The sequence below is a fragment of the Stegodyphus dumicola genome, chromosome 10 (genome assembly GCF_044657685.1).
Source record: "Stegodyphus dumicola isolate Sdum_Otavi_A_Nest chromosome 10, ASM4465768v1".
In the NCBI taxonomy this organism is placed as follows: Eukaryota; Metazoa; Arthropoda; class Arachnida; order Araneae; family Eresidae; genus Stegodyphus; species Stegodyphus dumicola.
Genome location: NC_140777.1, coordinates 45,161,726 through 45,174,777, shown reverse-complemented (window position 1 = coordinate 45,174,777; position 13,052 = coordinate 45,161,726).

Below are 13,052 nucleotides of genomic sequence, written 5' to 3'. Positions count from 1 at the left end.
TGCTAAAACGGTGCGTATTATAACCGTGTTTTTAGGACGTATATTTCAACGTACAACACTGGTACTTTTCGAAACGTTCTCAACATGTGCTAGAAAATACGTTCTAAACGACGTGCTAAAGCGGTGCGTATTATAACCGTGTTCTTAAAACGCACATTTCAACGTACAATCCTGGTACATTTCGAAATGTTCTCAACATGTACTGGGAAAAACGTTCTAAATTACGTGCTAAAACGGTGCGTATTATAACTGTGTTTTTAGGACGTATATTTCAACGTACATTCTGGTACTTTTCGAAACGTTCTCAACATGTGCTATGTAAAACGTTCTAAACGACGTGCTAAAGAGGTGCGTATTATAACAGTGTTCTCAGAACACATATTTCAACGTACAACACTTATACTTTTTGGAACGTTCTGATCATGTGCTAAAGTACGTTCTACAGGACGTGGTAAAGCTGTGCGTATTATAACCGTGTTCTTCGGACATGCATTTTAAAGTACAACACTGGTTTTTTCGAAACCTTCCCAGACATACTGTAAAGTACGTTCTGCATGATGTGCTGAAGAAGTGTGTGTTACAACTATATTCTTATACATTTAGAAATACAATACTGGTATTTTTCAAAACGTTCTCAGCTTGTGCTATAGGCCCCCAGCGGCCGAGCGGTAAACTCGCTGGATACTGGTAGTTCGGTCCGAGGTTCGATTCCCGCGAACGGGCTGGCTGCATGGGCGCTTTCGTGGTTTTTCCCATGTGTAACGTGTATACGAGCCAATTTCCGTTAGGAAGCCCTCCAGGAAGGCATCTCCCTTCCGTGTAGTGCCTAAGAGCGAAGCACGTTAATAAAAAAAAATGTGGTATAAATTACTTTATACATGACACGCTAAAGCTAATTACACCGTGTTTCTTGGGATGTTCTTTTCAGAGCATCCATTGGTAATTTTCGGATGGCTCACTGCATGCTATCAAGCGCATTCTACATGACGTGCTTGTTACACCTGTATTTTTCTGTACATTTTAATACATAAAACTGCCGTGTTGTACCATGTTCTTCGTTAAAACATTTTGGAGCGTGTGCTATAAAGTTCATGCTACTCACATTACAATTATAATAATTACCTAGGTTTCAGACAACCGTCAAATTATTCATTTTCCATAAATACTTCAATATCTTTTATTTTGTCGCAGTATTAGTTATAGAAAACATTTTCATTAAATATGTACTGTAAAGACGGTTCGTAAGGCTTGTATTTCAAAAATAGATAAAATAATGTTACTTAAAAACTGTATTCTGCTTATTAAATGTAAGTTATTTAGAATTTCAAAAAAGTATTTAAAAGTTCCTGCATATTTTTTCAGATGAAATTATGTCGAATTTTTTTTTTTTTTTCATTTCGCATTAATCATTTGTGTTTGCAGTACATTCCTGAAACGTGTCATGAACTTTCTACTAGAACAACCATGTGAATAGTATGTAGCTTTCTATGTGCAATATTGGTATCTTTCATAACATTTGGACATGGGGTAAAAAAACTACATGTTATTCGCGTTACAAATGCGATTGTACATATTTAGAATAGCAACAGAATTATGATGATGTTAGGACACGTTTGCGAGCGTGCTAATTTTTTTCCCTAAAATGCACGAATTATTCGTATTGTAGGTGTTAAATGTCGTTGGTGATGAACTGTTTCTTTCAAGTGAAAGAAGAGAAAAGTCACTTAATGATTTTTATTTAAGAAAATTGTTTTATAAATTTTATTAATTTTACAAACATGTAAACACGGATACAATAATAATAATAATAATAAAGGATACAAATTTGGGGCGACATAATCCGCTTTTTTGCTTGAACATTTTGCATGTTTCTCACCGCCTAAAACAGGCGTCATAAAGAGGATATTTGTCAGGCACACAGACCAAAATCTCTCGCGAACCCCCACCTTCACATATTGCAACAATCTATGATATTGTACGAGATTTACAATAAAGCAGAGTGATACTATAGAAAATTCAGGATAAAAATGAGTCAATGGAAAATCAAACGTATTTTCGAGCGCATGTAAAATAATTAACAACACATGGACCCGAACCCTTTAATTAATTACTTAAGGGGCCTCGAGGGCCCTAAGTAATTGATATGCGCGTCACCGAATATCAGTTATAGTGAGAACTGAAAAGTGCATGACATCAGTAGAAAACCAGTAGATAACAAGCATTAGTAAATGCCAATAATCTTATCTAGTAATACGTTAATGCTTAATTGCTTTTCTTTGGAAAAAATGAAAAGGCCTTGGGATTATTGCAAGATTCGGATACCTAAATACGCCACAAATGGAATCCCTTCTGAGTGATCACCAAATGAGTCATTTGTCCACTATTACGTTTTTACAGAAAAATTAAAAATTGAAAATTAGGCAGCATAAGAAATTTATGAATTCAAAATATCTTGATATTTTACACTTGTTATCCATTTTCGTAGACATGAAAACAGAAGAGTATGAAAAAAATAGTTTTTCAACAGCATTTTAATTTCATACTCTATATATTTGTTGCTTTAATTTTTTCCCTGTTTAAAAACTCTGCGAATTGGGAAAATTTAATCCTGTTATTTTTCGCAAATTTAAATAATTTAATCATTATTCGGAAGATCATATATATGAAGCTGAAATTTATCAATGATTTTTAATCACATGCGAGAAATTTATGTATATCTGCATCGAAACTGTTACGAATATTATTAAGCTGTAGATTTTCAAATGAATTTATATAGTTCCTTTTATATAAATTTGTCCTGTATTCATATCAACTTTTAACTCAGAATTTGATTTCCTGTATGAAAATCATGTCGTCCAATTAACTAGAAGCTATTTACATATTATTTATGATATTTAGCAAAATATTCGTTGTTTTAATGAAAAGCAAATTTTATTTGCATTGCTCATCTATTGACAATAACATGTAAACAAAGTATTCTTGAAAACGCTTAACTTCTTGAACAATCGTGCGTGCAAAGCTTATGCACATTCAGTAAAAATGGAAAATAATATTTTATTTTACTTCCAAAAGTTTTTTCGCAGAAGTCTATGAGCAAATGTTTTTGATTTCCTTAAAATTTTTACCCTGTGACTATGAGTCATTCTCGAGGATTCAAAGTTTTACACCGAACTTGAATGAAGGGCCTCAGGTTCCCGCTGCTTTTGACCATTCTCAAACTAGCTTTCAAGACATCGTGGGGCACCAAGTGCCTTGCTTGTGGCCACGTCTGTTAACAATAAAACTGATCTTTCTGGTTACCGACCGCATTATTTCATTTTCACGGGATACAATAATGTTTACGTCCATTCCCAAAATGCGAATATAAAACAGCAATTGGATCGTTTCCAGATATTCGATGATTAAGAACTTTAGGTTTTCGTTATGACACTGTAAAGTTCATCAATTCCAGATTTCTACAACTTTTCAATTAAATCTAAAAGTGCATTTTATTTCCCTTTATAACTATATCCTTTCAGTACTTACTCTTATTATTATTATCATCATCAAAGAACCGTTTTTTGTATACTGTTTATAAGGAACAGAAAATGTTTTACTTTTCACTTAGCTCTGTTATCTCTGATGAAACAAAACTTGGTATATACAAAATTTATTCACTTGTAGAGCAATAATCACATTTAGCCTACAAATAAAAGATTTAAAGAACTACCCAGATTTTTCAATTCAGAATTTAGTATCTAGTACCAAGTACTTTAGAACTCTGAATATTTGGAGTTATAAAATACTTGTTTCGTATTCGTAATTAGTTCAACAAAGTAAATAAATATTTCCTACATGCGCTAATCCAAATGTTAATTATGAAACAGAATATGCTCTTATTCAAGAATAATTTTATTTTAAATATGTGCATACTGCTCTACTTAGCGATGAAAATTTCAAATGAAGCAACACAAAGTGAGTTTCTTCAACAAAAGAAAAATAGCTTTCTGGCAACATGGTGGTTAAAAAGAAGATTTTTCTCTAATAAACTGGCTAAAATAACGCTGATTATTGTTTAGAAACCAAACCTATATGTTCAAATATTTGATTACTATTATATAAATGTTCACATAGAATTAATTAAAATTTACCATGAAATATTTTAAGAATATTTATTGTTAAAATATCCACATAAAATTATCGCCCTCCCCCTCCCCCCCCAAAAAAAAAAGAAAGAAAGAAAAGAGAAGAAAAACTTAACTTAAATGGTTCAGTGTAATAAAATCTATAAAGACTTTATATTTTTAATAAACGTGCACATATAAAATTTCAAATACACTCAAAAAATCCTTTTGCGACTACAGTATTTTAAATTGTTGTATACAATACGTCTGCATGCATATAACAGCATTCGAAACCTGTTAAACATTTGTATATCTTCTTTTGTAATAAAAAATTATGAGATTTTCATAAAAATTGCAATCTGATCCTGCAATATCCAACTTAATAGCTAATATGAGTTTAAACTGAAGGCATTCTGTACCATTTAAATTATACATGGCCATAAAAATTTTAACTTAAATGACATACGGTGCATTTAAATGATGTGTATAAGCATAAAAACTTTTTATTAACAGGGAAATTTATTATTTTCATATTTATATGAAGCTAATGATCGTTATAACGTCATTTCGCATCCTTAGAAAATGTCTTTGAGTATCAACGGTATATGAAATGTAAACCAAATAATTCAATTGAAAATAAAATTCAAAATAAAAATTGCACAATGTTATGGAAATGATGTTTAAAAAATATTATTCGTTTGTTCTATATTGCACGCTAGACGTAATTAACGTCAAAAAAAGTTGAATGTGATTTTAAGAGTGATGATGTGCGTTCTACTTTAGTTAGCATTATTTCGATATTTTGAAACTGTAACGTATCTTGGAAAAATGTTCGCTGAATTACAATTTTATTTATTACCTGATCTTTGGATACCTTGCAGATTGCCGTGTAGAGTCATATATGATGATGGAAAACATGGAAGGTAAAACATAGTCGGACACAAGCATGAATTTTTCAGGAAAACACAGAAACTCGTTATATCTTGTTATGCTCATAGCAGGAATGAATTGCACTATTTATTTATTCGTAAAAGGCAGGGATTTTTAATTTTATTTTCTGCATCTATGTAGCGCGAAACATTCTGATAGTCATGTACAATTCACGCTGAAAACAATCTGCGAAACTAGTTGAGAAATGAGAACTGAAAGCTGTAGTCTCAAATTCCGGGCATTCGTAACTTAATACATTCTTAGGAATTGCCAGTCTTCATCAGTTATTTAGCCATTCCATCACCGAGAACTTTGCTGTGAGTGCAACCGATCTTCTGCCGTGAGAAAGGGAAAAGTTTCGTCGCAGTTTTGATGGAGAACACTCCGAGGGACTCTCACCTCTCTTTCCTAGCCAGCAAAACACTCGAGAAGACTTCCGACTCGTCAGTCATATAAATGCTTCCTTAGAAATGGTAAGTAAGAACTTAAAAATATAATATGTATTTTAAAATATTTTAAAGAAAAATTTAAAAGAAATTCCATATGTTTCTGTGAGGCATCTTTCTGACAGACAATTTTATTTATCTCTTACGATCTGGTCTAATACTTATTTTAATTGCAATAAAGTTAATAAAATAATTCAGCAGAAAGGTTTGCAATTAGAAATCGCAATTTACAGGAAGAAAGTGCCGCATTTGAAGAGTTCTTTTACTATGCTTCTATTCTATTTGGCTATGGAAAACAACGTAATTTTGAAAATTGTTGATGCACAAAATATATTTCATAAGTAACTTCAATTTTTAATTTCAGAATAATAGGGTGAAGGGTAATATATTAGGTGATAATCTAAACATACTATAGAAATTGCAATTTAAAAGAGAAACCCCGTTAAGGGGCCCTATGATCCAGCTTGCGAGGACTACCAAAATTACTTAAACCGAACCTAACGATACGATATGTTTTACCTAATTGTGGAGAACAGTTTTTCCTGCTATTCTGTTTATATTATAAGATTTTTTCGCCCTTCTTTCCGCATACCATCGTAGTGTACTGACTGACTGATAGCCAGAATACCACTGAGATCAGTAGTTTATCTGGCTCAATCAAATTTATGCCGGATGGGCACAATAACATAGAACTATCTTCACATAATGTCCGCAGTAAGGAGGAGAAAGACCGATAAAGAATAGGAAGACCAGCAACGCAAGAGCTCATAAGCAAGTAACCGGCCCGGTAAAGGCATGACTAAGTGGGAGTCATAAAATGAGTGTAGAATGTGAATAAAACTAGAGAATTTAAGAAATACACAGTACAATAAATGAGTAAAATACAAAATCAAGAATGCTAATAAACACATTGGGTACATCATTTACAGGTGGGCACTAGGTGGGAAAGTTCGGGTCCCTGATAAGGTGGGCCGCAAGTGGGCGCAGTTTGGCGTCCTCATTCAATATTTCGTAGGTAAAGATATCAGAATACCACTGAGATCAGTAGTTTATCTGGCTCAATCAAATTTATGCCGGATGGGCACAATAACATAGAACTATCTTCACATAATGTCCGCAGTAAGGAGGAGAAAGACGGATAAAGAATAGGAAGACCAGCAACGCAAGAGCTCACAAGCAAGTAACCGGCCCGGTAAAGGCATGACTAAGTGGGAGTCATAAAATGAGTGTAGAATGTGAATAAAACTAGAGAATTTAAGAAATACACAGTACAATAAATGAGTAAAATACAAAATCAAGAATGCTAATAAACACATTGGGTACATCATTTACAGGTGGGCACTAGGTGGGAAAGTTCGGGTCCCTGATAAGGTGGGCCGCAAGTGGGCGCAGTTTGGCGTCCTCATTCAATATTTCGTAGGTAAAGATATCAAAATTTCTCATATGGTCACAGTTCAGAGCTTTCGTGAAGAATTTCCTGTTGATCTTATTCAGGTGCTCTTCTAGAGTGTCCAGTTTTAAGTCACAGTGCAGTGTAGCATTGCTCACAAAAAAGTGAGCATGGGTGATAAGCCTTAAGACTTTGTTTTGCATGATTTGAAGTCTTTTTATATCCTCCTTGGTAGCCGTGCACCAGGCCGGCGACGCATAAGTCATCAATGGCCTAATTGCCGTGATATAAACTAGCCTCTTTTTCCTGAGGTCTAAGCTAGAATAATTACCCAATATAGGGATGAGACTATTCGCAACAGTGAAAATTTTTTTCTGACCTCTGTTATATGATCTCCCCATTTTAATCTTTCATTTAGCATTACTCCTAAATATTTCGCCTTACTAACTCTAGGAATCTCTTCAGAGAATAAGAAGAGCTTACTGTTAATAGTCAACTGTGTATTTTTCCTCCTTATCAATAATAATTGCGACTTGCTGGCATTAATAGCAATTCTCCAAGTCTTACACCACTTTTCTACCACTGGTAGAAGCTCCTGTAATTTCTTGATTGCATGGTGTGCGTTTGCGGACTTTACGGCTAATGCCGTATCGTCCGCATAGCACCCAAGAAAGTAATTTCTGCCAATGTGAGCCCTAGGGAAGTCATGAACATAAAATAAATACAGGACGGGCCCTAAAATGGACCCCTGTGGGACGCCTGCATTCATGGTGCGTAAACTGGAGATGTCCTTTCCAAAAACCACAGTGAATTTCCTATTAGTGATGAAAGACATAATTAGCTGAATCAGCTCTCTATCCATAGGGAGATTTATAAGTTTATAAATAAGCCCCTCATGCCAGACGCGGTCGAATGCCTTCGCCACGTCTAGCATGAGTAAGGCGACATTTTGTTTCTTGTGAAGCGCATCCCCACAAAACTCGACGAGCCGAACCAGCTGCTTCGTTGTTGAAAGCTTTCTCCGGAAACCAAATTGTTCCGGAGGCAGTAATTCAATATAGTTTTTCAATCTGCTGTAGATTAATCTCTCAAAGACCTTTCCTAGTCCCGGAAGCAAGCTAATGGGCCTGTACCCATCTGGCTTAGTGTTATCCTTGCCGGGCTTAGGCAATAAAATAACTTTTGCGATTTTCCATTTTGTGGGAAAATAGCATTGACTAAGACACGCATTGATAATACTCGTGAATTTTGTCACAACATTGCAGGGCAGATTTCTAAGTGCGTGATTATTAATACCGTCTATGCCAGGGGCCTTTTTGACTTTAAGCTTCTTTGTGATTTCTTTGATCTCACTGGGGGTAGCAGTGGCCATGTACCTCTTAGCAGTGTGGGCGTTAAGCCAATCCCTAACAAAGTAGCATGCCTCATTGACAAAATTAATGTCCATGGGCGTCATGTTAGGTCTGAACTGCTCTTCTAAATGGTCCGCAAGGACCGTCGATTTGTCTTTATTGTTGAGAGCAATAGAGTTTTCAGTATAAATCGGCTTATTGCACGTACGCTGCCTTTTCAAGTTACGCATGAACGTCCAGAGACTGCCATCATTCGGACTAAGATTCTGAATTTTTTCTTCCCATACATCTCTCTTATGCTCATCTATTTTCTTTTTAATTAATTTATTTAATTTGTTCATATCTCTTTTAACGTGCGGGCTCCATGTAAGGTGCCACACTTTCCTCATCCTATTCCGGTCCTTAATCATCTCTCTAATTTCCTGTGGCAGAATGCCAGCGTTATTATTTCTTCTCACGTGTCTAGAGGCATTTTCAATAGCATTATTGATTGAATCAGTGAGGGTATCAACTGCATCATCTATATCTTTCCGCGAGTTCAGAGTATCAATGATGGGCGGATTCTGACTGAGAAACTTCTGGAACTTATTCCAATCAGTCGTGCGGATCATTTCATTTTCTGCCTCTTTAGTAGTGCCTAGGTAAGCAATGACCGGTATATGGTCAGAGCTCAATTCGTGCTTTACTTCAGTATAAATAGGGATTGAAGTATTTGTCAGAAGAATATCAAGAAGGTCTGCATTTCTTGGGTTCTGTGGTCTATACGTATACTCCTCAGTAACATGCAAGGCAACTGGGTGATTATTTATAAATTCATAGAGGACCTTACCATTTTGGTTAGTTTTACGGCACCCCCACTCGGAGTGCTTTGCGTTGAGATCACCCGTTAGGATATACTTATTAGTGTCAGAGAGAAGTTTGGAAAGAACACTTTCCGTCAGTAGTTTCCTGGGCGGATTATAAAATGAAATGAAATTCAAATTACCATATTGCGGTAAGTACACTGAGACTGCGACCATCTCATGTCCGTCGTTTCTATCTTGGCTAATCAAACAGGACTGTAGCGAGTTTCGCACATAAATTGCGGCCCCCCCACCACGGTGACTCAAACGATCGCACCTATATGTGCGGTAATTAGGCAAATTTATACGCACGCATGGCGTGGCAAAAGTCTCTGTTACAAGGGCAATATCAATATTGTGATTGTTAAGGAAGTTTAAAAATTCCGTCAATTTGTTCTGAATGGCATGAGCATTCCAGAATGCTAATTTTATGGGATCTCCTTGTGTGGTGTACCTATCTATTAAGATCTTGATTTATGGTAGTTTTGTCCTTAGGAGTAGGTGCATTTTGTCCTATTTGCTGTGTTAAAAGAAAGCCGGAGCTCTTAATGACCGATACAAGCTCGGCCAGGTGTGCAAAAACAGTTTTTGCTTCCTTGATCGTGTCTGCATACAAACCAGTAGACAGGGCTTGTGCAAATGATTTATTTTCTATAACCCTACTAGTATAGACTTTTGGCTTATCTTGTTTCTTTTTAGGGAACATCTCACAACCCCTAAAGTTCGAGGTGTGAGATTGTTTACAGTTCGCACAACATGGTGGCAAGTCAGAGGTTTTATTAGGGCATTCAAAGGACAAATGTCCCTCTCCGCATCTCACGCACTTGGGTGCATAGTTACAGCCAGTTTGCGTATGATGAAATCCTTGGCACCTATAGCATTGTAGCGTGCCCGATCTACCTTTATAATTTTCGACTTTAAGTCCTAGGTCACATAAGTGAGTTTCGTTGTGTATATCTTTGGATTTGGGTTTCTTAGGCAGAGTAACTAAAAATAGCGGAAGTTTAATAACCTCCCCATTTCTTCTGCGCGTAAGTTGTTTAACTGATTCAACTTTGTATCCTAAATCCTCTAACTCCTCTTGTATTTCTACCGTATCTGTATCTCTTAAAAGACCTCTTATCACAACTTTTATGTCTTTATCCTCAGGAATCGTAGTGTAACTGCAAGCACGCTAATACGTATTCGGAGGATTCGGAATTCGAATCCTGGTGAGAGTACTGCGGATTTCTTGTTTCGTGAGTTCTAAAAAGCTTTACAAGGGGCGCCCGAAATAAAAGATGGTAGACAACGATTCGTCACTACCAGGATTTTTCGACTGAGCCACCTCATACCTAGTCACCCTTAAAAGAGAAAGTATATAAGACTTCTTTTCCTCACGTGTTTCATGTTTCCTGGATCGATTTAACCTAATGATGCTACGATACCGTAACTGATCCTGCTATTTTGTTACTTATATAATCGACTCAAAAATAGTAACCAATGACACAAATAACAGGATCATTTTCCGAAAATGTAAAGCAGGCGTTATTCACGGTGGTGTCAGTAACGTTTTACAAGAACGTTCTGAATTATGCCTATCTGTTACACCTTTTATCCGTATAATCGTACGTCAATTACCGGTATTAACAGTTTCCATTACATGTAAAGACAGTATAAAAGTGTCTCATAGACGGTATAGTGGTTAGAGAAGCCTACTACGATATTGAAGGTCCCGGGTTTGAATCTCGGAGAAGACATGAACGTTTGTAAATGTATAGTATCGGTGCGGCATGGCGGCACTCTAAATATGCGGCGACCCGAAAGTCATTTCGTGGGGATTGGTGGAATGGGAGAGGAGTGGGATATCCCCAGGGATGCTCTCTCTCAAAATTTGGGGTGGAAAATAGAAGTCCAAACTCTCTTCGGAATAAGCTCTGGCAACCATTGTTCCATGTAATATGGACACGACAACAACAACAAAGTATAAAAGTTTACGTAGTAGAGCACATTAAAACGTGTCACATGGACAGTGTATGTTCATGAAGAGTATCTTTTTTTTATATGTTAAAGTATGATATTCATAAATGTCTCTTAAGAATAGTTTAATATATATAAATCAAATACGTATGTGCATTTATGGATTCTTTGAAATACTAATGTTACTTTAAATATCATTATGATGTAATAAATAAAGATGTATGCTTTTTAATATTTCACAATGCATTTAAAAAGAAAGCTAAGAAAAAGGATGCTTTCTCGTGAAGCATTCAGATGCAGAATTCAAAAACACACACGAACATGCCCAATAAATAAATAAATTAAATTAAACTCGGAAAAGGACACTCTAATATTTCTGTGTTAATGGATTTAAATTTCCTACTACCTTCCAATCATGAAGATCAGCTTAATTTCCAGATATATTGGACAAATTTCAAAATATTCGAATATACTTTTTAACCAACTTTTGTTTACTATCAGATATAAAATACTTCATCATAGTCGTGCTATGGTACGTTGATTTTTCTATGATAATTTTTCTAAAATTGTAAAAACATTTGTTGATGTCGACGAGAATACGAAAATATGTTGGTTTTCTGCCATAATTATCTGATTAAATTTTGAAATTAAAGTAACTTTTGCAATGTGTGGAACTTACATCACTTGCAAGGAAAGCTGCTAGTTAAATTCTCGACTTAATGAAAAATTTTAAAATTAACACCTCCGTTTTTGATTAACTATTAAACTATTACCTTATAAAAACACTATAAAAGCCAAAAAGTCTCTGCAGTGAATGTGTTGTAAATTGTAAAGTGCCTAGTAAAACATTTTTAATTTTTGGTCTATGGATTAATCAAAACAAAATGTTTTTTGTACGTTTACTTTTTTATCATCTCACTTGACTTATGGATCTGGTAGACTTTAGGCTGGAGCTGTTTCCGCTTCTCCATATGTTGTCCCACAGCACTATTTCTCTCAAGGACGAAATCACTTTTTTCCCTCAAAGTACTCTCCCTCAAAGTATGCCCTGCGGTCCAAAAAACGTATGTAACCAATCAAATTCTGAAATTACTGACGTCCGGCTGACTCTGACCTCGGTCATTCTTAAAGAAGAACGATTCGAAAGACCGGGGTTTGAGGTCATCAAAAACACCGCTAAAATTATTCCAGATCGAAGGGAAGTATTGATGTCTTTGTTTTATCCGCTCTACTGAAAGTGTAAGTATGCATATTTTCACATTTTTAATCGTATTTTTAATAATGAAAGTTTGCTAAAATTGTTTTGTATATCTCTAAAATCTTCCAAATGCTATAATCATGTTGATCCCAAACTTATCATAGCTGCCAACTCAAGTTTTCAACTCAGTCCCAGTTTTTCATCACATCTCAAGGTAAATTACCGAATTTCGAGATTTTAAAGTCTCGAAATTTAAATCTTTACAAAAGAAAATTTTTCCCAGCAAAAAAACGAAATTTATCAAAATAATGAAATTTTTAATTAAGTGAATTGTATTCGTCCACCTGTAATGATTTTCATAATTTTTCTTGTTAAACTTTATTTCACAAAACTGTATTTTTTATTAATTTTATTGACCTTAATAATTTTTTCTTATCGGATTTCGTTTAATCTGAGTTGTTTTAATCTGCTGTAGACATCAGTAGATTTTTATGTGAAGATTTAGGCAATGTTTAATTAGTTAATTTTCGTGTTTAATTTTGTTTACTTTAGTACCTGGCATATTACTAATTTTATCTAGTGTTATTATGTATGTTAATTATTAATTTCACATGCATCGTATATTTAAAAATACTTTGATAAATAAAAGCTTTGCTTCACTACTGAAGATTTCCTCAGCATAAAAAAGCGAGGAAATAAAAAAATGAAATTAGTAAAGAGCATAAATTTTAGACTATCTAATAAAATGCTAATGCATCTTACATCAAAATTAAATTACAAGTACTATAGTAACCTGAACCATCATGCATCATAAACTGAATCAAAGCGAGTT